The sequence below is a fragment of the Culex pipiens genome, chromosome 3, assembly GCF_016801865.2.
Source record: "Culex pipiens pallens isolate TS chromosome 3, TS_CPP_V2, whole genome shotgun sequence".
NCBI classification, from domain to species: domain Eukaryota; kingdom Metazoa; phylum Arthropoda; class Insecta; order Diptera; family Culicidae; genus Culex; species Culex pipiens.
In genome coordinates this window covers 177,898,754-177,923,860 of record NC_068939.1, presented here as the reverse complement: position 1 = coordinate 177,923,860, position 25,107 = coordinate 177,898,754, and the positions used below count along the sequence as shown (strand labels likewise).

Genomic DNA, 25,107 nt, shown 5'->3' with positions numbered 1-25,107 from the left:
ACTCTGAAAGGGAAAGATGAAAAGCAAATGCATTTTTGATGGCTTTAAAAACATTTGGCGAAAAAATATCGACTTTTTTTTACAATTTCAATAATACAAACTCTCAAAAAATATCTTTCAACACCATAATCAGAAGAAAAATCGTACGCAAAATTTCATATATCCCCCAAGCAAATCGTATTATTCTAGCAGGTCTCCCCCTGCAGCTGCACTCTCGGGTTGCTCTCAGGCAGTTCGTTTCAATTATGTCACCGATGCCATTCCGGAGAGCTGCCTGTGTGTGTGTTCCCCTGGCAAGGTACCAAAGCCAACACCGCCGCAGCATCACCCGACATAGAGGACCCGAGACCAAACCGCGACCGAGGGCCGTCAATTTCGCTCGAAACCACACCACAAACTGGCAAACGCTGCCTGCTTTTACTGAGCGTAGGGGAAGTTGTCCAATTTTGGGCAGGCTTAGAACATAGTTTTCGTTTTAGTGAATCTGTGGTTTGCAAATTAGTAGTTTGTGCCAAAAGTTGCAAAAAGAAAATTTTTGAGCTCTATTCAATTTCGATCGAGGTTTACCGAGTTCAATAAATACGAAGAGTGCTGAAAAAATCGAGTTTGGCAATCCCGGAAAACACCCTTTGAAATAGATTTATGAAAAGTTTGTTTTCTTGCTTGAATGTAGTTTGAAAAAAAAAGACTGTTTCATAACGACTTGAGATTTGCTGAGTTGGATAAATACGAAGGGTGCTAAAAAAATCGAGCTTTGCTTTGCAAAAAAAATAAAATTTTCGTCTCTTTCAAGAGCATTGAAAAAAAGGCGACTTGGAATACAAATGGGTAGTTTTCCCCTAGAAAGCTGCAGAGTACCACAAGGCACCTCCAGAAAAAAAGTGAAGTTGCATCAGGAGTCTGGCATCATTGGCACTTTTGCTGACAAGTGTGGGTGTGTTTTGTGTGTGCAGTATGTACGTGCCTTCTAAAGCAAACATCAAGGTTTTTAGACGAGAAGGTGGTTTGGTGTGTCAGATGTGACCAGTTTGAGCCAAAAATGTTGCGGTTTTGCTGGTATACTGTGACATTTCATTGAGTTTAAAGTTAAAGTGAAAGTGTACTTTTGCAGTAAATTTTGGTGTTAAAAATAAATCAAAAGCACATGTCAAAACAACGATTTCCGAAGAAAACATCCCCCCTCCCCATCTTTCACCAACCTCGAAAATTAAGTGTTTACAAAGCTCACATTCAGAAGTTTTCCGAGCCCGTGTAAGAATACCGGTGTTTTTCCGGGAACTTCATAATTAACATACTCAGAAACAGACCCAGCCGGAAATTGTGTTTTCTTCCAAACGTAGCCGAAGACCCGCCGTCCCGTGTTACTTGACCGGCATTACAAGAGGGGCAACGAGGTCAGGCGGGGCCCCTTGTCTGACTGGCGTTGACAGTTTAATATTTTTCTCTCACCCGGAGGTTTACTCGCTCAATTGGTTACCTGTCAAGCTAAAGTCCGGGAAAAGGTTGAAAGGCCTCGTCAACAGGTTATCCCTCTTTCGAGTAATTTCACCATTGGTGATTAAATTGAACAGCAAATAAGCTTGGGAAATTTGTGAAATTTAAGCATTTTTGGGGATGTTTCAGTGAAGCTTTAAACAATGTTTAAGATGAAGAATAAATTATCTATTAAAATGTTGGCAAGTTGTCTGATTGTCTTGTTTAATGCATCTTTTTTATGATGTGAAAATTCAAAAATCTGTACCGTCAGTGGTGGTGACTATGGGTCAAAAAACGATACACCTCTCGTATTTTCTTAATAACAAAAACAATTTAAATAACATCGAAAATCTTTCAACGTAGATTTGTTCTTAGATAGTTAACTAACATTTTTGCAAAATATGGTGGATTTTGATGAACACTACCTCAAATGTCAATTGTTTGAAAATTGACCCAATCTCACCCCATAGTGGGGGTGACATTGGGTCAAATGAAACTAAAATGATGCTCAAATACAACGATATGGTAAAATCAAGTCATCCAACAGTGTTTCTTGTTCGAGGGAATCGTATTGACACGCTACTATGTTTGAAGTGGAGATTTTCAAACATTTGGGTAGTTTTCGAGCTATTCTAACAAAAATATTAGAAAAATGATTTTTCGAGAGGTAATTTTTGGCCAAAAACGTACCCCAACTTTAGACAGCTGCCAAAATAACAGGATTTGTCCTAGGAACGAGATTTTTTCTGCGAAGTCATCTTAAGATGTCCCCTACACAATCCTTTGAACAGAATTCATTTTCATTGAGAAGAACCTGAGAAATGGTAATATCCGTAAAAAATCACTTTGACCCAATCTCACCCCCCAGACCCAATGTCACCCCCACTGACGGTACCGTAAACTGGGGTCAATCGGGACACATGGGGCGAATTGGGACAGCAGTTTTAACCATGTTGGAGCACAATATTTTGATTTTTCTGGTTGGTTTCGGTTAGAACAGACTCAGAAATGAAATTTAAAAGCTTGAGGTGCTTTAAAAACTGCTGTCCCTATTCAGACTGTAGTCCCGATTCACCCCAGATTACGGTACCTCAAGAAAAAGTTTTTCTCATCAATTTGGTGTCTTCCGCAAAGTTGTAAGTTATGATCAAAGGAAAAGAGAAAACTCCATATTTACAACACTTTTATGAAAAACTAAATTAGTTTATTTGAAATTTATGCGGCCCCTCTAAAATTGTATCTAAAAATCAAGAGACAACAAAATGTATTTGAAACATGCCTTCAAAAACCGAAAACAATTTGAAATTCATTTTTTCGCTTTCAGAACCATGTTAAAAAACAAACACTTATTGGATGTTTTCACAAGAAATGCACCATTTTCATCCCTGAAAAATTTCAAAATATTTCAAAAATCTTCAAATTTGTTTTTGAACATTTAACCTTTGAATGCATCAATTCTTTATTATTATTATTATTTTCAGGAGTTATTTTAAGCAACTCTTGCATTTTAAAAAAAATCAAAACTAACATTCCAAAAGGGTCAAACGTTTAATATTACGCCCTTTTGAAATGTTATAAAATATTATAACATTGAAAATTGAACCATTAGTTGCTGGGATAGTTGACATTTTGAACTGTCAAACTTGAATTGATTGACTGGTGCCAAGATATCTCAAGATGGGTTAGACCAATTTGACAGACATAAGGGGTGAAAACTCGCTAGACATACCCCGTGTGCATGACGGAGCCCAACAAAAATAGAAACTTTGTCCTAAGAGGTAACTTTTGTCCCTGATCACGAATCCGAAATCCGTTTTTTTATTCTCGTGACGGAGGGGCGGTACGACCCCTTCCATTTTTTAACGTGCGAAAAAAAAAGGTGTGTTAAAATCATTTGCAGCCTGAAACGGTGATCTTGTTTCTTAGACGAAATTGTAAGAAATTTTCTGAAATTTTCGAAAAAAAATATTTTCAGGAACGGACAATCATGAAAACTATTTAAAAAATCAAAACAACCGGAATTTTTCACACAAAGTTCATACTTTGAATGAATATATTTTGAAAACGGTGCACCTTTTCAAAAAAACAAAAAATGCAAAGGACTTTAAGATTGAAACCAAATTTTACATTAAAAATCCAGTCCAAAAATGTTAAGTACAAAATTTCCTTTTTTTCACAAAAATAAATATATTAAAAAATATAGCTCGTTGAAGTATATTGGTCCATACTTCTGAATGGCTTAAAAGATGTGGAGTTGTGTCCTCTTAAACAAAACAAATTTTTTTTTTTGAAATTGTTTTTTTGTGAAAAAAAGTTCATAAAAAATTATCAAATTTATTTTTTTGTGTATCTTTTTTACGAATAGTCCAAAACAAAAACATTAAATTAAATTTGTACCAGCCTAAATACAAAAAAAATAAGTAAAATTAGTCATGGATGTCATAAAAGTATATAAATTTTGTATTTGTTTCAGGCATCAAATATCTCAAGACTTTTTTTTACTTAGAAGCAACTTCATTATAACAGCGGATTAAAAATGGGTTCAAAAATAGTTTTTTTTAAATATCAAAATTTTAAAAAATATTTTATTTGCACTGGAAGAACTGTTTTCAAAATATATTTTCATACAATGTTCAAGTTTTTCACAAATTTGCAATCATTTAAAAATATTTAGTAAAATATTCTTGCAGCTTTTACCTTTTCGATTATTCGCCCTATTAACAAAATAAAAAGTTTTTAATAAAACTTTTGACTGCAAAACAAACGCAATCATGTCTTCATGAATTTTAAATTTTATTATTTATTTTTTTATTGCCGGGACCGTGATGTAGGGATAAGCGTGGTTGCCTCTCACCCAGTCGGCCTCGGTTTGATTCCAGAAGGTCCGGGTGACAAATTTTAAGACGAGATTTGTCTGATCACGCCTTCCGTCGCACAGGGAAGTAAATGTTGGCCCCGGTCTAACCTAGAGGTAAGGTCGTTAGCTCAGTCCGGGTGTAGGAGTCGTCTCCCTGGGTCCTGTCTCGGTGGAGTCGCTGGTAGGCAGTTGGACTCACAATCCAAAGGTCGTCAGTTCGAATCCCGGGGTGGATGGAAGCTAAGGTGTAAAAAGAGGTTTGCATTTGCCTCAACAATCAAGCCTTCGGACACCTAGTTTCGAGTAGGAATCTCGTAATCGAGAACGCCAAGGCAATGCTGTAGAGCGAATAATTTGATTTTTGATTTATGTATATTCCCTCCAATTCAGTCTAAAGACTTAAACCTTAAAAAACGAATCAAGAATCATTTAGTTTTTTGTTATGTTGGTAATTTCATGGTATTTATAAGGAATTTACAGCAGCATCTACAATATAATTTATACTTTTCAAATTGAATAGAACATCAAATTTTTGAAGGTTTTCTCTATCTTCATTAAAAAAAAATTAAAGTGTATAAACCTCAATTTTCTGGCCCTGCTTACGGCTAAAAATTTCATGTTTAGAAACAATTTCTCAAAAGCGTTTAAACTGAAATCGAGTAATAAATTGCGCCGGGACCCGTGGTGTAGGGGTAAGCGTGGTTGCCTCTCACCCAGTCAGCCTGGGTTCGATCCCAGAAGGTCCCAGTGGCATTTTTCGTGACGAGATTTGTCTGACCACGCCTTCCGTCGGACGGGGAATGTTGGCCCCGGTCTAACCTAGAGGTTAGGTCGATAGCTCAGTCCAGGTGTAGGAGTCGTCTCCCTGGGTCCTGCCTCGGTGGAGTCGCTGGTAGGCAGTTGGACTAACAATCCAAAGGTCGTCAGTTCGGATCCCCGGGGTGGTTGGAAGCTAAGATGTAAGAAGAGGTTTGCAATTGCCTCAACAATCAAGCCTTCCGACACTTAGTTTCGAGTAGGAATTTCGCAATCGACAACGCCAAGGCAATGCTGTAGAGCGAATAATTTGATTTTTTTTAAATTGCTTAGTAAGAAATGAGAAAGCAAGTTTCCATCAATAGTAATCAAAAAATATTTAGTTTAGTAATGAAACAGGACTGCATCTTCAACCTGCCAAACATATGAAAATTTCGTATATTTCTTTTTTGCCTTCCTCACTGAGGAAAGGCAATAAAATCACTCGAAAAATGAACTTCTTAAATACACCTCCTAGATAAACCTTCAGGTATACGTCGACTCAGAATCAAATTCTGAACAAATGTTTGTGGGGATGTGTGTAGACATGATTTTTTTCCACACGATTTTTTCAGAACTGGCTGAATCGATTTTGGCCGGATCCGCCTTTTTCTGTTCATTTTGGGGTCCCCTAAGTCCCTTTTAAATTTTATTCTGTTTAGTGAAGTACTTTTAAAGTTATGCCATGAAATAGTAGTTTATGCAACAAGTTGCAAAAAGAGGATTTTTTCAGCACGAGTCGTACATTTATCCAACGAGGTTCACCGACCGGTTGCCACATTGCTTCAAATGATAGTCTGCATGTTTTCTGGAAAAGTCTGTATAGGATTTTTTTCACTCATAAACTTATTTTAATCAAGTCTTTTTCGGTTCTGGAACTTGATTTGGAAACAATGCAAATCTGGATAAGGACAACTTCGGAGTTGAATTAAATTGTAAATGTGAGGAAGGCACCAACCACCTTATGGTGGATAAAGATACGTTTTTTCATTTAAGTCATAGCTTACAACCGTAAATATGAGAGTTTTACTAAAATTCTTTAACCAAATGGTAAGCAATAAGACGTTTAACACAAAAAATGTAGTCTAAGCTGATAAAAAAAATGTTAAAAACAGTACTTTTTGAACAAGTAATGAATTAAGCAATTACTAAATGGAAAGTAAGTCAATCAAAAGAGTTGTCAGATAATTGATAAAACCCAACCAAACAACGTTTTTTAAGATTTTTAATTAAATTTTCTTAGAAAAAAATAACCCTCAAATATTTTTTCTTACTGATTTTGCTTTAACGTGGATTTGAAAAAAAACATGCATTTTCAAATCAATTTTCGTGGGCCGTATCTTGGCAATGGATAGGATTATTTTGAGGATTTTAATATGATTATTATATAAAATTGTCCATAATGTTTATGAAAAAAATTGATTAAAACCTTGTTTAAAACTTAGTAAATTCAAACTGGAGGCATTAAAATTCATATTTTATATTTTAGCGATTTACTTGGACAATTGCATTTTAAATGCCAGTCAAAAAGAGGCCAAACGTTACCTACAAGTTTGGTCCAAATCTGTGAAGGTCGAATTCAAAAGTGTTCTCATTTGGCAATCACTTATCTAACAAGACATCTAAAGCATTTAAATTATCGAGCGTTACATAGAATCGAACATTCAATCAAAATAAAAAGTTCTCCAACATTGCCCAGTCCTACCTTCCGGATAACTTGAAATTCCCGAGAAACTCGCCTTCGTTAGTCAATCATCTCGCAAAGTTCATCGGTAGGACTTTCCTTCTCGGAACCATCTCCGGCACAGTCTTCAGAACTGCAAATTTTAAAGTCCGCACGAGCCATGCGATTACCACCCCGACAACACAGCCTCAAGTCTTAATTTTTCTAGCACGTCGTTGATTGCTTCTTTGGAAAACTGTCAAGCTCAATTTTGCCGAAAAAGCAGCTGGATTGATCGATTCCCCCCTTCAAAAAAAAAAAAAGAACAGACACGTCCATTGTCCCAGGACTTTTCAACCGTGACTACGGACTGGATTGCTTTCGGCAAATGGTCAATGGCCCAACCTGGGGGCGAATCGAGCCGGAAGAATCAAATGAACCATTCCGGCGGACAACTCTGTCGATTCGTCTGTCTGCTTTGGCGCTCCAACTGACCTGTCTCATCCCATTTGAGTGCTCGGGAAAATTCGAGGGAGGCAGCAAAAAAAAAAAAAAACCGCCCACCATGAAGGATGATGTGTAAGGGGCTGACGAAAAGCACTTTTCAAATCAACGGCTCAGAACCTCGCTCTCCCGTGGGGGGACGAACCTCTTTTTGAAGAATGTGGTGAATGGACGGGAATTGAAAGGTTGGCATTTTTTGCGGTACATTTCACCCGGGAAAACGACCAGTTTTCAAGATGTTTTAACTCAAAACAGCAGATGTTGAGATGTTCGGGGGTTCAAGTGTGGTTAAGATGTTGCGAAAATGTTTATTTTTGAGCCTTTTTGTTAGGAATTTTTGGTTAAGTTTGAAAACGTTTAACGACTTGCATTTTGGGGAAAATTTCAAGTTGCAAAACAAATAAAATTGAGCAACTTTTCACTTTCGTCAAATTCAACAAAATTTCCAATCAGATCTGAAACAGCATTCATATCTTCTACACAGTCCAATCGATTTCCATCAGCAGAAAAGTTCCCCACAGTTTTCCACCCACCACCACCCACCCTCCCTCCCAACAATTCGATTAATTCAACTGATTTTACGAGACCGTTTAATGGCTAGTTTAACATGTGTGTGTGTGTGTGTGTGCAACCAACCAAACGGGACCACGCGGTCGCTTCTTACAAATTGAGTTGTTTCCATGTATTTTAAGATCGACATTCTATACATGCAAATAACTCGCATAGGCATTTGGAAGGTGTTAGCTCTGCCGAGCTTTGGTGACCCATTTCTACGCTGGCTAGCCGAGCGCGAGGTCCCTCAGCTTGAGTCGACAAGCCCCGCCCTGAAGAACGTTTGCATCAATCGGATTCAAACGTTATTTAGAACTTCCGAACCCTCGTCAAATGGACAAGGACCCAGCGCGTATATAGTTGGTAGATACAACAGTATTCCTAATTCCAATCATAGCTCACCAAGTTGCGATGGCCTAGTGGCTAGCATTTTTGCTTACCAATCTAAAGGACGGGGGTACGAACCCCCGTTTAATGGCTAGTTTAACATCCACACAAATTCCCAAAACGCTCTTTCACATTTCCGTACATCGTCGTCGTCGAAGGCCTCCTCCTAAACAAACATTTCTACGCTGGGCCTGGCCGATAACGCGCGGGGTGGCCCAAACTGGCCAAACGGAAATTGGAAAAGTGCTGAGAGTTTCAAATTTGCGGGGGGGGGTCGCTCCAAATTGAAGAGCCGATGAAGAGGGGGTTTGGGAAAAACACGCACTCGTAACTGGTTCCCACTCACCCCACCCTCTCAATTCACGAACCCACGTGGTTAGTTTTTCCTCGCACACGGAATGTGAGGTGGGTGGGATTGTGTGGTGAGAACTTCAGCCACTTAGTCAGGTCGTGTGGTCAGGGTGTTTTGTTAAATTAAGTCACTCGGTTACACGCTATAGCACACAGTTATGCATGTTGGCACACTTACGCGTGGGAATGCAAATTTGTCTGAAAGGTGCACAGTTGATGGAACGATGCATAGAACATGTGGTAAACTTTAGTAGCATATTTTAGGAAACGTTTATGATTTTAATTATTTATTCGATTCCAGTTACAATAACTGTTATCATAGGTCATTATTGAAGGTGCCCAAAGGATTCAGAAAGTAGTCAGAATTTAAAAAATGTTCCAACATTGTATCTGAAAACATGTTCAAAAAAAAAAGATTTTGAGCTGTTGCACGATGAATTCCGATCGATATCAAGAAATGCCATATTTAGGAACCTGTTCCGTTTCTTTTTAACTGTATGCATATATTGATAGATTTTTTACGCAATTCAACTGGTATAAAGATGTACATTTAGGGAAACACGTAAAAAAATAAAATATAAAGCACAAAAAAACATAACTTTGTATCAGTCCATAAACAAAAACGAGATTTTTTTTGCTTGCTTTTTAAAGCCACAAAAATGTTTATTTATTTTTTTATTTTTTTTGCAAAGTTATGAGCATTTGCATTTTGACAAAAATTTGAATAACCGGACCATTTTGTCAAACCCCTGTATAAAGCAAGTAGTAGTGATTTTTCTCGCTCAAAAATTGCAATTATCACGGAGACTTTATTTCAAAATTCTACGGAAATAACCTTTATATTTTAAATAATCTTATGCAAAAATTATTAAAACTCCTTTTTATATTTTATTTTATACCATTCTTTAAGCAAGTATACGTTTCTTCACCAATTGGCAGATACTGATAAAAAAATCTTTTTTTTTATTTTTTTTTGTTCTTCTAAGATTGTTCTCAACATGAAATTATCAACCGAATAGAACCTAAGCAATGATTTAGAGTGAATTGTTTTAAAAGAAAGTAATTTATAACAAAAAAAAATCGATGATGTTTCACGAAAATCAGAAAAATTTTACATTCAAAAAATTGATTGAAAATCTATATATTTTCGAAATAAACATTAAACTTAACAAACAAGGTGCCGAAATTCTTAGAAATTGAAATTATGTTCGATTGAAAATAGTTCCAATCACTACATACTGCATATTTTTAGTTGATGATTCCGAAAATGTTTCCTTTTTATGTGACTGATTTTTATTTACTTCAATGGTATTCAAAGCTTTCACTTCAAAGAGAACTTTTTAGCAATTTTGTGGAAAACCAGCCGCTAAAAAATATCAATTTTGTTTTTATATTTGATTTGTTTTCTATTTTCAAAAAGTGTGTATCACGCTTTTCAATTGAAATAGATATTATATTATTGTCATGAAAGGCTTTGTGGACGAAATTTTTGTCGAATTTAGCTATTTCCGCAACGATTTTCAAGGGATTTCACGGAAATTTATAAATTTGACGACGCACAGTGGGAAAAATCGCGGCAAAAACTTTTAGCGCAAGGTCCGTTTAAGGCCGATTTACCCAATTGTTTGCTTTTATTTATTAGTTTCGTATATCTTGCTGAAATGTTCAATACGTTGACAACACTCTTTACTAAGTGAAAAATTCAGAGAAGAAAGAAGAGAAAGTTGAGTCAACGCCTTGAGCATTTCAGCAACATATTTGAAACTAATAAAAACAGTGAACAAACAGGGTAAATCGACCATAAACGGGCATTACGAAAATTTCCGCGGATTCTCACCACCACCAATCGATTCCTCGGAAATTTTCACAGAATAAAAGTCTTGGTTGAAAGTTTTAATTGACCGGCATCAATTAAGTCCGTTTTTCACCTCAATTTTTCCCACTGTGCGCTGTTTGTGCAATCTTAATAAATCACTAACCCTAATAAGTTTTTCCCATTAATTTTCGCTATTTTTCGAATACAAACTTCTACGCTCAATAGCAACCCCTGAACCATCACCGATTTGGCTCCAAAATGGCACAGATATTTATTTTGCATACTCAAATTATGAAATCGAAATAAATAGTGCCCTTCCAGATTATTTTTAATTCTCACCCTAATTTTAACTGATATTGAAGAAAATGAAAGAATGAATGAAAGGTTAAGTGATTAACAAATATCAAAATACTATATGCTTTATAATCATCGAAGTTTTTTGAACAAGTGTGTTTGAACCTCAAAAACGTTTGTTATAAGGCAACAAATTCTTTTACAAAATCGCAATCAACTTACACAGAAAAACAATAAAGTGGCTGCCTTGATTATGCAAGTGATTTTATTTAGAATTTTTATCAATTCAACAAGTTAACGGAAATTGTTATTTTCAAAATGAAATTCACATGAGGTTGACTATATATTGTTGATTAAAAAAATAAAACTATTGTTTTTGTTATTTGTCCCCTCTCCTCATTTTTTCAAAAAAATTAGGGGACAAAAATAAAGACTAAAGGGTGCACAGCAACCAAGGAGGTTGTTGTCTTCTTATTTCAAAATTGACAAAATTATGGTCACAATCTTGAAACAATCCGATTGAAAAAATAGTCAAACTATGGAGTAAATAAATTTGAAGATAGTACTTAAGGGGATGAATAAAAAATCTCATCAATAGTTTCCGTAGTTTTGAAGATACTAAAATGTCTGTAACAAAAATCTTGGTGCATAGGCTCTGGCTGATGAGTACGGTTAAATTGTTTTTTTTTTTAACTGAAAAACCATGTAAAATCAAAAGTTAATTATTCAAAATACATTGTATGACGCTTTTTTATGCAATTAAAATCAAATTAAGACGTATCCCGGACATACGGTAATAACTAAATTCATGCCATTTCAATATCAAATTTTGTTAAAATAACAGAAACTGTTATGGAATCTTCTTGATAAATCCATTTTTGCATAAGAATTTATTAACAGTTATAACATAACATAATTTGTTATTTGTCTGATTTATTCAAAGCCAAAACAACTTTGGAATAACATTTTTTGTTATGGAAGAATAACATTATGGGATAATGGGATTAGTTGTTGAAATAACAAAAAAAAAATGATTTATACGAAGAATAACTAAAAACGTTATTGGTCTGTTATTACAATAACAATCCAATAACAAAAAATAATTACGATGAATAACAAATCTTGTTATCAATAACATTAAATGTTATTGGCCTAGTATTTTCAAATATCAAATAATGTTATTCCCAAGTTATTTCCGTCTGCTAGGGTTAAATCTTTTAGCAAATTTTGAATTTGGTGAATTAAGATCAGTACAATATGTGATGGTCAATGAAAAAGAAAAAGCATCAACCACCTATGAGGATATTGCCTTCCTCAATCCGTACCAAAAATGGGTCACACAAAAGATCCACTAATATTGCTACAGAACCAACTAAATCCAAAAGATCCGACTTCCAAAAGTTCATAAATATCACGTTAGTGACCACAACTTGAGATATGTTTACCGGAATTCCAGATTTTTTGACTTGTCAGAAAATAAATTTTTAAACGGCCTAAGGTAAACTGCAAACATCTTTAAATGTTTCTAGTTTGAACAAATTTGGATTAATATTATTTAACAGTAAAGCCGTTGCAAATATTTTTCAAAGTTTATGTCGCTCCCCTCAAAAAAAAAAAAAAAATCAGGGAGCAAAAAAATATGTTTTCAAAAAACTTCAAAATTTTCAAGAAAATAGAAGCCAGACCAACTGAAAACAATTGGAAATGCACTTTCCTGCGTTTGAAATCAAACTTTGCATGTCTGGGATTGATCAAAAATAATTCTATTTTTTGTGGAATTCCAATGTATAGTACTGCAAAATTATTTTTTTTCGATGAAAAAAAAATCTCTTCAATACCAAATTTTTTTTTTTGAAAACTAATGATTGCAAAAAAACTGGGCAGGTGTAAAATGCACTCTTGAACACTTTTTTCATTCAAATGTTGAGACCATGGCTTTTTATTTATTATTTTATTTTTTTAAATTTTTTCCCCCCCCCCCCCCCCCCCCTCCTTCCTTCAACCTCGACCAAAGTCGAGGGACATAAACTTCAAAAAATATCTGCAACGGCCTTAAAGTCTTTGCCATCCTTTTTTTCAAAAATATGTATGTTACAATTTTGCTATGGGTAATTCTCTACCAACTCACACGAAATCGGGAAAAGTTGCCCCGACCCCTCTTCGATTTGCGTGAAACTTTGGCCTAAGGGGTAACTTTTGTCCCTGATCACGAATCCGAGGTCCGTTTTTCGATATCTCGTGAATGAGGGGCGGTGTTTTTCAATAATTTGCAGCCTGAAACGGTGATGAGATAGAAATTTGGTGTCAAAGGGACTTTTATGTAAAATTAGACGCCCGATTTGATGGCGTACTCAGAATTCCGAAAAAATGTATTTTTCATCGAAAAAAACACTAAAAAAGTTTTAAAAATTCTCCCATTTTTCGTTACTCGACTGTAAAAATTTTTGGAACACGTCATTTTATGGGAAATTTAATGAACTTTTCGAATCTACATTGACCCAGAAGGGTCATTTTTTCATTTAGAACAAAAATTTTCATTTTAAAATTTCGTGTTTTTTCTAACTTTGCAGGGTTATTTTTAGAGTGCAACAATGTTCTACAAAGTTGTAGAGCAGACAATTACAAAAAATTTGATATATAGACATAAGGGGTTTTGCTTATAAACATCACGAGTTATCGCGATTTTACGAAAAAAAAGTTTTGAAAAAGTTACTTTTTACGTTTCTCTTTGTTTCGTCGTCCGTGTCTGTCGCGGGTGACCATGAACGGCCATGATCGATGACGACCAACTTTTTCAAAACTTGTTTTCGTAAAATCGCGATCATTTGTGATGTTTACAAGCAAACCCCTTATGTCTACATATCAATATTTTTGCAATTGTCTGCTCTATAACTTTGTAGAACATTGTTACACTCTAAAAAATAACCCTGCAAAGTTAGAAAAAAAATGAAATTTTAAAGTGAAAAATTTTGTTCTAAATAAAAAATGACCCTTCTGGGTCAATGTAGATTCAAATAGTACATTAAATTTCTCATAAAATGACATATTCCAAATTTTTTTTACAGTCAAGTAACGGAAAATGGGAGAATTTTTAAAACTTTTTTAGTGTTTTTTTCGATGAAAAAACGTTTTTTCGATGAAAAAACGTTTTTTCGGAATTCTGAGTACGCCATCAAATCGGGCGTCTAATTTTACATAAATGTCCCTTTGACATCAAATTTCTATCTCATCACCGATTCATAATGCAAATAATTGAAAAACACCTCTTTTTTCGCATGTTCAAAAATGGAAGGGGTCGTACCGCCCCTCCGTCACGAGATATCAAAAAAACGGACCTCGGATTCGTGATCAGGGACAAAAGTTACCCCTTAGAACAAAGTTTCACGCAAATCGAAGAGGGGTCGGGGCAACTGCTGTGTGAGTTGGCGGAGAATTACCCCAATGTTTTTGTTACAACCAGCCTGAGATTGCTTTTGGAGAAGCATATAACAAGTTTGAAAGATTTGCAACAAGAAAATGTTCAAATCATCGAAAAAATAATAAAAAACCGTTTTCAGTACATTTTGTTTTACTTTTTTAGATGTTTTAGAATTACATGAGTAGAGTTGAAAACTTTAGCAAAGATATGGATTATATCTAACAGCCGTTATTTTTTTGAACAAAGTGAAAAGATGATTATAAAGTAAACACATTGTCTAAACTAAAAAAATAACAAATTTAATGGATCATCGGATTTTTATCAATTATTGCTCGCGTGTAAGAAATACATTGCAGAAAAAAACAAAAACTGCTCGAATGCCGGTGTTTCATCAAAAACTGCTATACTGATCCTAAACAATCTCTCACAAATGCGTTCACCAATTTATGTCACTTTAATGCTCGCAATGCAATCTCCACCGTCTAGCCTCAAACCCAATTTTCCCGCACAAATCACGCTGCGCGCTGTAAATCATTGACCTAATATTCCCTAAAATTGGCACAACACGTCCAAACTATCTCCTTCCCATCGTTGAAGTGGCCAATTTGCCAACGGAAGCCCTCCGGCTGAAGTCGCTGCTGCTGCTGCTGCTGCACTGTTGATTTTGCTCTCTTTGAGGGCCGAGCTCTTATCGAGCATCGACCATCTGCCAAATCGATTGGCAGCAACAGCACACAATGCTTCTTGTTGTTGTCGTTGTTCAGAAATGTGGCGCTGAAAGTGTGGCTAGGCTTCGGAAAGTGTCCTCGAGCAACACGGTGCGGAGTGTCCAGAATTTGAAGGTGGAGTTGACACGGAGAAATCTGAGGTCAGATTAGTGTTTTTAAAGAATTTTTCGTGATTTTTTTTCGTGTTACAGATTATCTTGAACTACAAAAAATGTACTTTACTCATTTTTGTTTACCCAGTTTGCGTTTTGCGTGTACAGATAAACTATTCAAATTTAAACATGAACTGAGCATTTCCCTCAACTACTGAAAACATTTCCGTGCAAAAAAAAAAAAAGAACCATTTTCACACACAAAGTGCGCAACAGTGTCGACAACAATGAGCGTACGGGGCCAAGATCCTTTCCTCGTCGTGACGGTGGCCACGTATTCCCTCGGGGGAGTAAAACCAATTTCCCGACGACCGACAACATCCTGCCTCGCCATTGTTGTCGCGGTGGGGCAAGGATGAAAAGCGAGCTTGCATGCCAGCGCGCGGAAAACTTGCATGCAGGCGATTCTTGTCCATTTTTCCTAGGGGAGGAGGTCCAATTTTTGATGAAAATCATTATTGATTTCCAGCAACTTTAAATAAACCTTGAAAAAAGATTGTTTTTTTTGCACCAAATTTTATTAAAAAAAACTTGGAAAAAAGATGTCACTGCCCATAATTGGTGACTCTCCCCCAACATAAATGTTTACCATTTCCATCGCAGCCCAGATGTATGTGCATTTATGCAATCGACACATGCGAGGTGGAACGGAAAGGGCATCGGAGCATCGAGGATTTTGCTGGAGCTTTGCATGCGACCATGTTTGAAAGCCGGCTTTTGATGCTTCTGTTGCTGGAGGTCACACACACAGTTTTGTTGTAAAAATAAACATTAAGCTCTCTAGAAATAGGTACAGTGTTGTTCGCTTTCGGTAGACATTTATTGACTTGAATATGGAAAACAGATTTTTTTTATAACTTTTTGTTTTTTTAATGAATTGTTCATCTCAATTTTCAATTTTGTTCGAAAACCCAAAAGGAAAACTTTCAACTCATTCATTATTCTTTACAAAACCTCCTCCAGCTTCTAGAAACAAACTTGGAACTTCCCCCCCCACTAACAACCGATTCACTCTTGAAGGACCAAAGAACAGCACGGCTTCATCCCACGTGCGGACGACCTTTCCCAGACCGGGTCAATTGTTTGCCATTGCCCATCAGTGGAGATGCCCATCATTACCACCAATTCATCTGCGGCGTCAAAAGCCTTTCGGTTTCCCCCCGATATGGTGGGATATTCTCCGGAGACGAGCGTGGGTTCTTTGTTTGGCGATGTGGGTTTGTGTTTGTTGGGCGGTCGTTTCTTGAGAAATAAATTCATCATCTTTTTATATTTTGCTGGGTGATTTTTTTTTTGTTCCGATGAAGCACAGTGATTTTTCCACAATTGAAGTATGAATTAAGATTAGACCCGAGCAGACGGTAATAACAAATTCATGCCATTTCAATAACAAATATTGTTAAAATAACAAAAAGTGTTATAGAATATTCTTGCAAAATCCATTTTTGCATAAGATAACAGTTTATGTTATCATAAGACATTTTTTTATTGGTCTGATAGTGGTTGAAAGCCAAAACAACTTTGAAATAACATTTTTTGTTATGGAAAAATAACTCCAACTGTTATTAGGATGATAGGATTAGTTGTTAAAATAACAAAAAATAATAACAAAGATTTGTTCGAAGAATAACTCAAAGTGTTATGAGTCTGTTATTACAACAACAATCCAAAAACAAAAAGTCATAACGGCGAATAACAAAACTTGTTATAAATAATATCAAATGTTATTGGCCTAGTATTTTCAAATATCACAAAATGTTATTCCCACGTTATTTCCGTCTGTTCGGGTCGAAACATGTACCCGAGCAGACGGAAATAACTTGGGAATAACATTTTCTGTTATTTGAAAATACTAGGCCAATAACATTTTATGTTATTTATAACAGGATTTGTTATTCGTTGTTATGATTTTTTTTGTTATTGGAGTGTTATCGTAATAACAGATTAATAACATTTTTAGTTATTCTTCGAACAAATCTTTGTTATTATTTTTTGTTATTTTAACAACTTTGTTATTTTTACAGTTTTGTTATTACCGCCTGCCCGGGTACTCATTTTCAATAGGAATATTTTTAATGATTACTTCAAGCTCGGCACTGAGTGAACTAATTTAGACCGTTTATCCCTCACTGCCATCCATCTTAATGGTTCCTAAATCCCTATTGAAAATTATGAATCTTAGTATGTAATACTTCAAAAGCCAAACTAAAAATAATATGTTGGCTAAATTCCGTAAGATTAAAAAAAATAACGGGGCCATCTGGGATCAAACCTAGGCCGACTGGGTGAGAGGCAACCCAGACAGACGGTAATAACAAAATTCATGCCATTTCAATAACAAATACTGTTAAAATAACAGAAATTGTTATGGAATCTTCTTGAAAAATCCATTTTTGCATAAGGGAATAATAACAGTTTATGTTATCATAACAAAATTTGTTATTGGTCTGATATTGGTTGAAATCCAAAACAACTTTGGAATAACATTTCTTGTTATGGAGGAATATCTCCAAATGTTATTGGGATGATCGGATTAGTTGTTAAAATAACAAAAAATAATAACAAAAATTTGTTCGAAGAATAACTAAAAATGTTATTAGTCTGTTATTCCAATAACAATCCAATAACAAAAAAATCATAACGACGAATAACAAATCTTGTTATCAATAACATATAATGTTATTGGCCTAGTATTTTCAAATAACAAAAAATGTTATTCCCAAGTTATTTCCGTCTGCTCGGGATCCACTTCGAAATTTTCCGAAAAATGTTGCCGGTTTGGTGTCATAAGAAGAGTTGTTGCAAATTTGTTTTTATTTACGTAGCAATTCATGGTCACGTTTTAGAGAAAAACGATGTTCGGGGCAATTTTAGAGCAAATAAAAAACAAACATTTGTGTCAATTAAAAACTCAACTTAGAATTTTCGGTTGAGCAGTTACAGCCATTTTGAGGGTAAAAAAGCTGAAATTTTTTAACTTGAATATCTCGAAAAAGAGCAGCCAAATTTAGCGCCAAGTTGCTTTCGAAAAGGAAGATCGAGCTCTACATAGCTGTTAAAATCTCAGGGGTTCAAAACTTCCTCAGGAGTTTGGAAGAGTACTTGAAGCAGGGTTACCAGGTCAAATTATAAAGATCTGGCAAAGTATCGATCGAAAATATGGAAAAATCTGGCTGGCGAAAATCTAACCATTATCATTGGTGAAGGTGAGGTAGGATATGAATTATTTCAAAAAGTTCTAGAATTCAGATGGATTAACTGATTTTATGACCTCAAAAATGTTTAATTATCATTCCCTCTAAGAAAAACTCATTCAATTTTTGTTTAATTTTCAATTAAATTTGATCATGTTAACCAAAAAGTTGTTCAAAATCGGCATGAAGTAAAAATTCTGGTTAAATCTGTCAAAATCTGGCTCTGAGAAGGATGAATCTTAATTCTGGCTGACACTTGAAAAATCTGGCATTCTTAGATTTATCTGGCAACCTGGCAACCCTGACTGCTATGCTGTAGCTATCTTGAAGAGCTCTTGTAGAACTCCTGAAACTTTTTTGTTTCTTGGGTTTTTCCTTGTAATTTTGCCCACTCAATTTGAATCTGCCCTCAGAATTGAGCCAAAGTGTCAAAATTCCATCACACAGAAAAAAATGATAATTATATTCATCAGGAGATCATGAGTACATTTTGATCAGGTTTTGATGAAAACTCATCAGGTTCACATTTCTACACATTTTTTAGAAAACTTACACAAAAATTAGGTAGGGACAGATATGGGTTATATGCACCCCTAAGGGCATACTATGATTTCACAACCATAACAACATTTTTGTGCAAGAATTTTGTTAGATGTTCTAAAACAACTTTTATTCTTTGTCATCCATGTGCAAAAAGTCTTGAAAACCCTCAAAATTGTTTGAAAATACCAAATTTCTAAAAACATGTTTGATTCATTTCAAACAATCATGCGGGGCAATATACACCACAACATTGGGACAAAATGCATCACAATAATGGGGCAAAATACATTAGGTTAAGTCAGTTTTCACTAGTCACCATTGGTTGCTGAGATATCGTCATTAGAAAATGGTGGGTTGTTTTGGTGAGATTTAGAAAACTTCAATTTTCGTGTTTCTTTTTCTTAAAGCGGCTCTATCTCAGCAACCCGAGGTCCAATTTTCAATGTCTCTTAGACAATTTTTTGGCAAATTTTCTGAACTTTTCAAAACTTCTTGACCATGTTTTTTTTTTGCCGTTGTTGATCAGAAAATTCACTCAAAAGTTACAGCTGTTTGAATATTTACATACCATTTTTGTATGGACAGCAGCCAAAATTATATGGAGACTTGTATGGATGAACCAATGACGCAAAATAGCTTGTTTGGTCATAGGGAAGGCCCCCACAAAGTTTGAGTCAACTAAAAAAATACAAAAAATAAAAATGCTCGAAATCGGCCGATTTCGTAGAGAGTTGCTCATATCTTCTTTTCTCGATATTCGTTTCGATATTGACACATAGAGAATCGATCGTAGTTATAGTGAACTACCATAACAAAATTCATGCAATTTAAAAAAAAACAAACGTATAGGTGAAATACACCCATTCCCATCACTCTAAGTGGTGGTGTCCAAATAATGCTCTATAATCCTGGGTGAACCTTGAAACTTACTAAAACCAGGTATATCAACCAGTAGAGGAGCTTTTTTTGTCAATTTTTCTGTTTAGTTTAAATTTTAGTTATTTCTATTTATGTAACAAGCATTGGACAAAAATAGTTCCAACGTCTATTCTGGTCAAACAAGAATGCACTGGAACCCACGCAATTTCTATTATCAGCTGAGTCCTTTTTGCTTTGAGCGCTCTTGATGGCGACTTTCGTTAAAAGGTTTTGCTCTCATGTTGTGTGTGTGTGTGTGTGTATGTGTGTGTGTGTGTGTGTATGTTGATGCCTTCAAGTAGAAATTTTGATCAAAAATGCATTGAATTTGTGTATGGCCTAAACAATTATGTTGGAGCATAAATTTAGCAACAAACCCTTCATATGCTGCAGAAAGGTAACTGAAGCGAATGAATATATTGCATCTTAAAAATTGACAAGGGGAAACAAAACTATAAAACAGTATTTTGAACTGCTTAGAGAAAAAGCCTTGATTAAAACAAGTTTCCAATGAAACATTGGCAAAACAATTTGTTGAAATAGTAAGATATTGCCAATTAGACGGAACTGGGGACGAATTCTTAACCTTCTTAACAAATGACAATTCTCCCAATTTATCTTATCTAACAGTTTTTCATAAACTTCGTTAATGTGCACCTATTCCTTTATATTGATTTGTGAGTTGGAACTATGCTGAAAAATCTGTATTTGTGGCTGTGAGTAATCTTAAGAATGCATTGTTAGCAATTTCACCTTCTACTGTACATTTCCTGAAGTTCATTAACCCTCAGAGAATTTCCCCACTCTCCGATCGGGCTCAAATTTTGTCTGGGGGATCTTTGGCAGAAATAATTAGACCCGTATTTTTTTTGGCCATTAGGGTGACCTACCGCCGTGTTAGGGTGGTCTGAAAAATGGAAATTTTCGTCGATTTTTAAAAAACCACATTTTTTCAAAAAATCATAACTTCGCACCATTCAACCGGTTTTAGCTGTCTTGAGCGCAAACGAAAGGGTATTAGATAGGCTTCTAAGGAAAAATACTTAAAAGTTTCAAATTACTAGCCTAACATTTGAAAAGGCCAAATGAAAACTTGAAATGCTTTTTGAGGGTTTCGGGACCAAAGAGCCTATGTCTGAAAATATTTTTATCGGATTCCTCGAAAAATTTTACATATTCTATCAAAAAATTGTGAAGTTATGTTTTCAATATTCCGAGATACGTTTTTTTGAAAATAAAAATTGGGGTTTTCGACGCACCGCGCGCAAAAAAGGGAAAATGACGAAAACGGCAAAAATCATTATTTTCACTAAAACTGGGATAACTTAAAAATTTCAGCGCTGACCTAAACATGTTAGTGTACCAAATGTTGCGTATTCCAATTAAGAAAATTTGGGTACCCTAATATGTAAAAGTCATCGCTGATTTTTTTTAAGTTATCGCAGTTTTAGTGAAAAAAGTCGTTTTTGCCGTTTTCGTAATTTTCCCTTTTTGCGCGCGGTGCGTCGAAAAACTCAATTTTTATTTTCAAAAAATCGTATCTCGGAATATTGAAAACATAACTTCACATTTTTTTGATATATTATGCTAAATATTCCCAGGAATCTGATAAAAATATTAACAGACATAGGCTCATTGGTCCCGAGACCTTCAAAACAGCATTTTAAGTTTTCATTTGACCTTTTCAAATGCCCATCTAATACCTTTTCGTTTGCACTCAAGACAGATAAAATCGATTGAAATGGTGCGTAGTTATGATTCAAAAAAAAAAAATAGTTTTTGCAAAAAATCGACGAAAATTGCCATTTTTTGGACCACCCTAAAACGGCGTAGGTCACCATTGCCAAACAAAAAAATACGGGAGCAACTCTCTAAGAAATCGGCCGATTTCGACCATTTTTATTTTTTGTATTTTTTGATTTGACTCAAACTTTGTGGGGGCCTTCCCTATGACCAAATAAGCTATTTTGCGTCATTGGTTCATCCATACAAGTCTCCATATAATTTTGGCTGCTGTCCATACAAAAATGGTATGTAAATATTCAAACAGCTGTAACTTTTGAGTGAATTTTCTGATCAATTTGGTGTCTTCAGCAAAGTTGTAGGTATTGTTGAGGACTTTTGAGAAAAAAATAGGTACAGGGAAAAAAAAATTTGCAGATTTTTTTATCAACTTTTTTTTCATAAAAACTCAATTTCCCGAAATACGTATTTTTTGATTTTCGAGATTTTTTGATATGTTTAAGGGGACAAAAATCCGCAACTTGTGAGCCATAGAGATACATGGTCAAAAAATCTGCCGCCGAGTTATGAATTTTTGAAAAAATAGTGATTTTTGGAAAAAATCGAAGTTTCATGCAAAAACAAGTTTGACATTATTTTTTAATGCAAAATTGAATTTGCAATCGAAAAGTACTTTAAAGATTTTTTGATTAAGGGCTCCGTTTTCAAGATATAGCCACCGAAAGTTTGATTTTAGCGAAATATTTAAAAAAAAATTAAATCGAGACTAGCATTTTAAATGGGCGTAATATTCAATATTTGGCCCTCTTAAAATGTTAGTCTCGATTTAAAAAATTTCAAAATATTTTTTTTGAAAAGATCGGAAAATTTCACGAATGTTTCATGTATTAACATTGAAAATCGAACCATTAATTGCTGAGATATCGTCACTAGAAAATGGTGGGCTGTTTGGGTGAGACTTAGAAAACTTCAATTTTCGTGTTTCTTTTTCTTTAAGCCGCTGTATCTCAGCAACCAGAGGTCCAATCTTCAATGTCTCTTGGACAATTTTATAGCAATTATTCTGAACTTTTCAAAAAAAATATTTTTTGAAATGGTCACTCATGGTCACTATTTTTAAAAATCGAAAAACTGCAAATATTTCGCTAAAATCAAACTTTCGGTGGCTATATCTTGAAAACGGAGCCCTTAATCAAAAAATCTGTAAAGTACTTTTCGATTGCAAATTCAATTTTGCATTAATAAATAATGTCAAACTTGTTTTTGCATAAAACTTCGATTTTTTCCAAAAATCACTATTTTTTTAAAAATTCATAACTCGGCGGCAGATTTTTTGACCATGTTTCTCTATGGCTCAAAAGTTGCGGATTTTTGTCCCCTAAAACATATTAAAAAATCTCGAAAATCAAAAAATATGTATTTTGGGAAATTGAGTTTAAGTAAAAAAAAAGTTGATAAAAAAATCTTCAAATTTTTTTTTCCCTGTACCTATTTTTTTCTCAAAAGTCCTCAACAATACCTACAACTTTGCCGAAGACACCAAATTGATCAGAAAATTCACTCAAAAGTTACAGCTGTTTGAATATATACATACCATTTTTGTATGGACAGCTGCCAAAATTGTATGGAGACTTGTATGGGTGAACCAATGACACAAAATAGCATATTTGGTCATAGGGAAGGCCCCCACAAAGTTTGAGCCAAATCAAAAAATACAAATAAAATTCATTTCCGGTTTTGGTAGAGAATTGCTCACGGGTCTAATTATTTCGGTCAAGGAATCCGCAGAAAAATTTTGATCCCGACCGGAGAACTTTTTTTCGAATCATTTTGTTCACGTGGGAAATTGCTGTATATAAAATTGTGTGGGTGAGAATTCAAGTTAGAAATAGCAGATAGTACCAAATAAAAACTACTTTAGATTTGCATCACTGCATTTCTGTATTATTTGAATTTCACATACTGTTTTTCATCAGAGTAAAATAAATCAAACAAAGCTTAAAATTCAACGGAAACTAAGATTTGACCAAATAAATCAAGCAAAATATCAATTTCCAGATTTAGTTCTCGGAATGAGTTTGTCGAAACAAAAGAGAGCCAAATCTCCCAACCAACCTCCACCCACAGTAATAACACAACCATCCTTGCCAGGCTATCACTCAAATCCATCTATTTCCTGCTTCACACACAAACGCCCATAGACGCCTCCCCATCGAAGGGCCCACATCCGACCCGGTGATGTGCCATTCCGTGACAGGGGTCAGTTTCATCGGTCTCCCCTCTCCCCCTCCGGGAGACACCCAGCCGGCCAACCAGACAACACTTACACTGCCAACCGGAAAGTGCCGGAAAAGCAAACAGAGATAGCGATGGAGCCCCAGATTCACGCAACGTTCGTAATTTCCGCTGGGGTGGGTTGGAAACCCCATAACCGGAAAAAGTGTGCGGGGATACTCACTTGAACTCCGAGCGGGGGTCCCTTCAGTTATCCTCGCGTTGGCGAAGACAAGGTGCCAACAACTCGATTTCGGTGGTATCGACAGCTGGTAATTTTGCTGGCGCTTTTTCGGCCTCCAGGGCTTTGATTTGATCTCCTTCTTTTCCGGATTGGAGGGAGAAAATGGCACCACTGTCACAAAATCACGTTTTTTTTTCGCCTTCGTTATTTAACAAGTTCGTGAAGTTTCGTTTATTTTGCTCCTCTCTGGTTATTATTATTTTTTATGATCCTCGTCGAGACCAGCCGGCTCTTTGGACAATCCGGTCACGTTCCAAGTTGGCAACAGCGACGACGACCGCAGGCAAATATTTTTATTTATGTCTAGCGATATACTGGGGTGGCCAAACCCGTCAAACTGGCAGCCCTGGGCAAAACCAAAACAACACCAGCGAAAATTCGCCATGCCACTAAATGACCGCAATATTTTTCACATTTTCCCTCCCTTTGACTTTTCACACTGGCACGCTCTAGCCCCTCCCAGGGAAAATACGCGCCACGGTAGATTGGCTTTTCCTCTATTAATAATCAATTTTCAGCCACTGGCCTGGTGGGCCACCACGTGCCCACATCACCCAGAACACGAATATTCGGCGCGCGAGCCCCAAAAATTGCCACGCCACTTGTGTGTGAGTTGCCTAAATGGGCACACCAGCAAAAAAAGAAACTCACACCCACACCCTTAACTCAACTACACTAGCGCACATTACGCACGCCGATCGATTGACCGCGAATTTGCAAAAATTTCGCATACCTCCCGCAAGTTGACCGAATTTCCGCCCGTCAAACGAAACAAAAAAAAAAGGCTTCAAACACTAAGTAAAAACCAGCGCGCGCCCGCGATTGGTGGAAATTCCTTCTCCTTTCACCTACTCTCGACCGCACAATCCGAAATTTTTCCCGGTTAAAATCGCGGAATCTGCCACGAAACACGAACACGCACGCGGTACGGTTTATATCCCGGTCGGCACGTCGGTTCGCGAGCAACTGAGGTGGCCTACTTCCAGGCGGTTGCGAAGAACCGCGCGGCGCCTACATCGCTGCAACCAGCGGGACGGGAAGCAATAGGAGATCAAACAGTCGCGCCGAGAGAAAATCAACAAAAACACACAACCGGAGATTGAGAGGAGAAGATGTGGATTGAGAGAGAGAGAGAGAGGTGTTTGCGAAATTCTCTCTCGTTAAGCGGGGAGAGAGTGGGAAATCTCTCGAAAGAGAT

At 35.9% G+C, this 25,107-nt stretch overlaps 1 protein-coding gene across 2 annotated transcripts in view; it reads right to left on the bottom strand.

The window, feature by feature from the left end:
• LOC120432344 (dipeptidase 1) overlaps positions 1 to 24,848 on the bottom strand; it is a 437,109-nt gene extending 412,261 nt beyond the window's left edge. For both annotated transcript variants that reach the window (XM_039597533.2, XM_039597532.2), the window contains exon 1: positions 23,850 to 24,848. The gene's annotated coding sequence lies outside the window, so the exon portion shown is untranslated. The remainder of the gene's footprint in view (positions 1 to 23,849) is intronic.
• Positions 24,849 to 25,107: the final 259 nt, after the last annotated feature.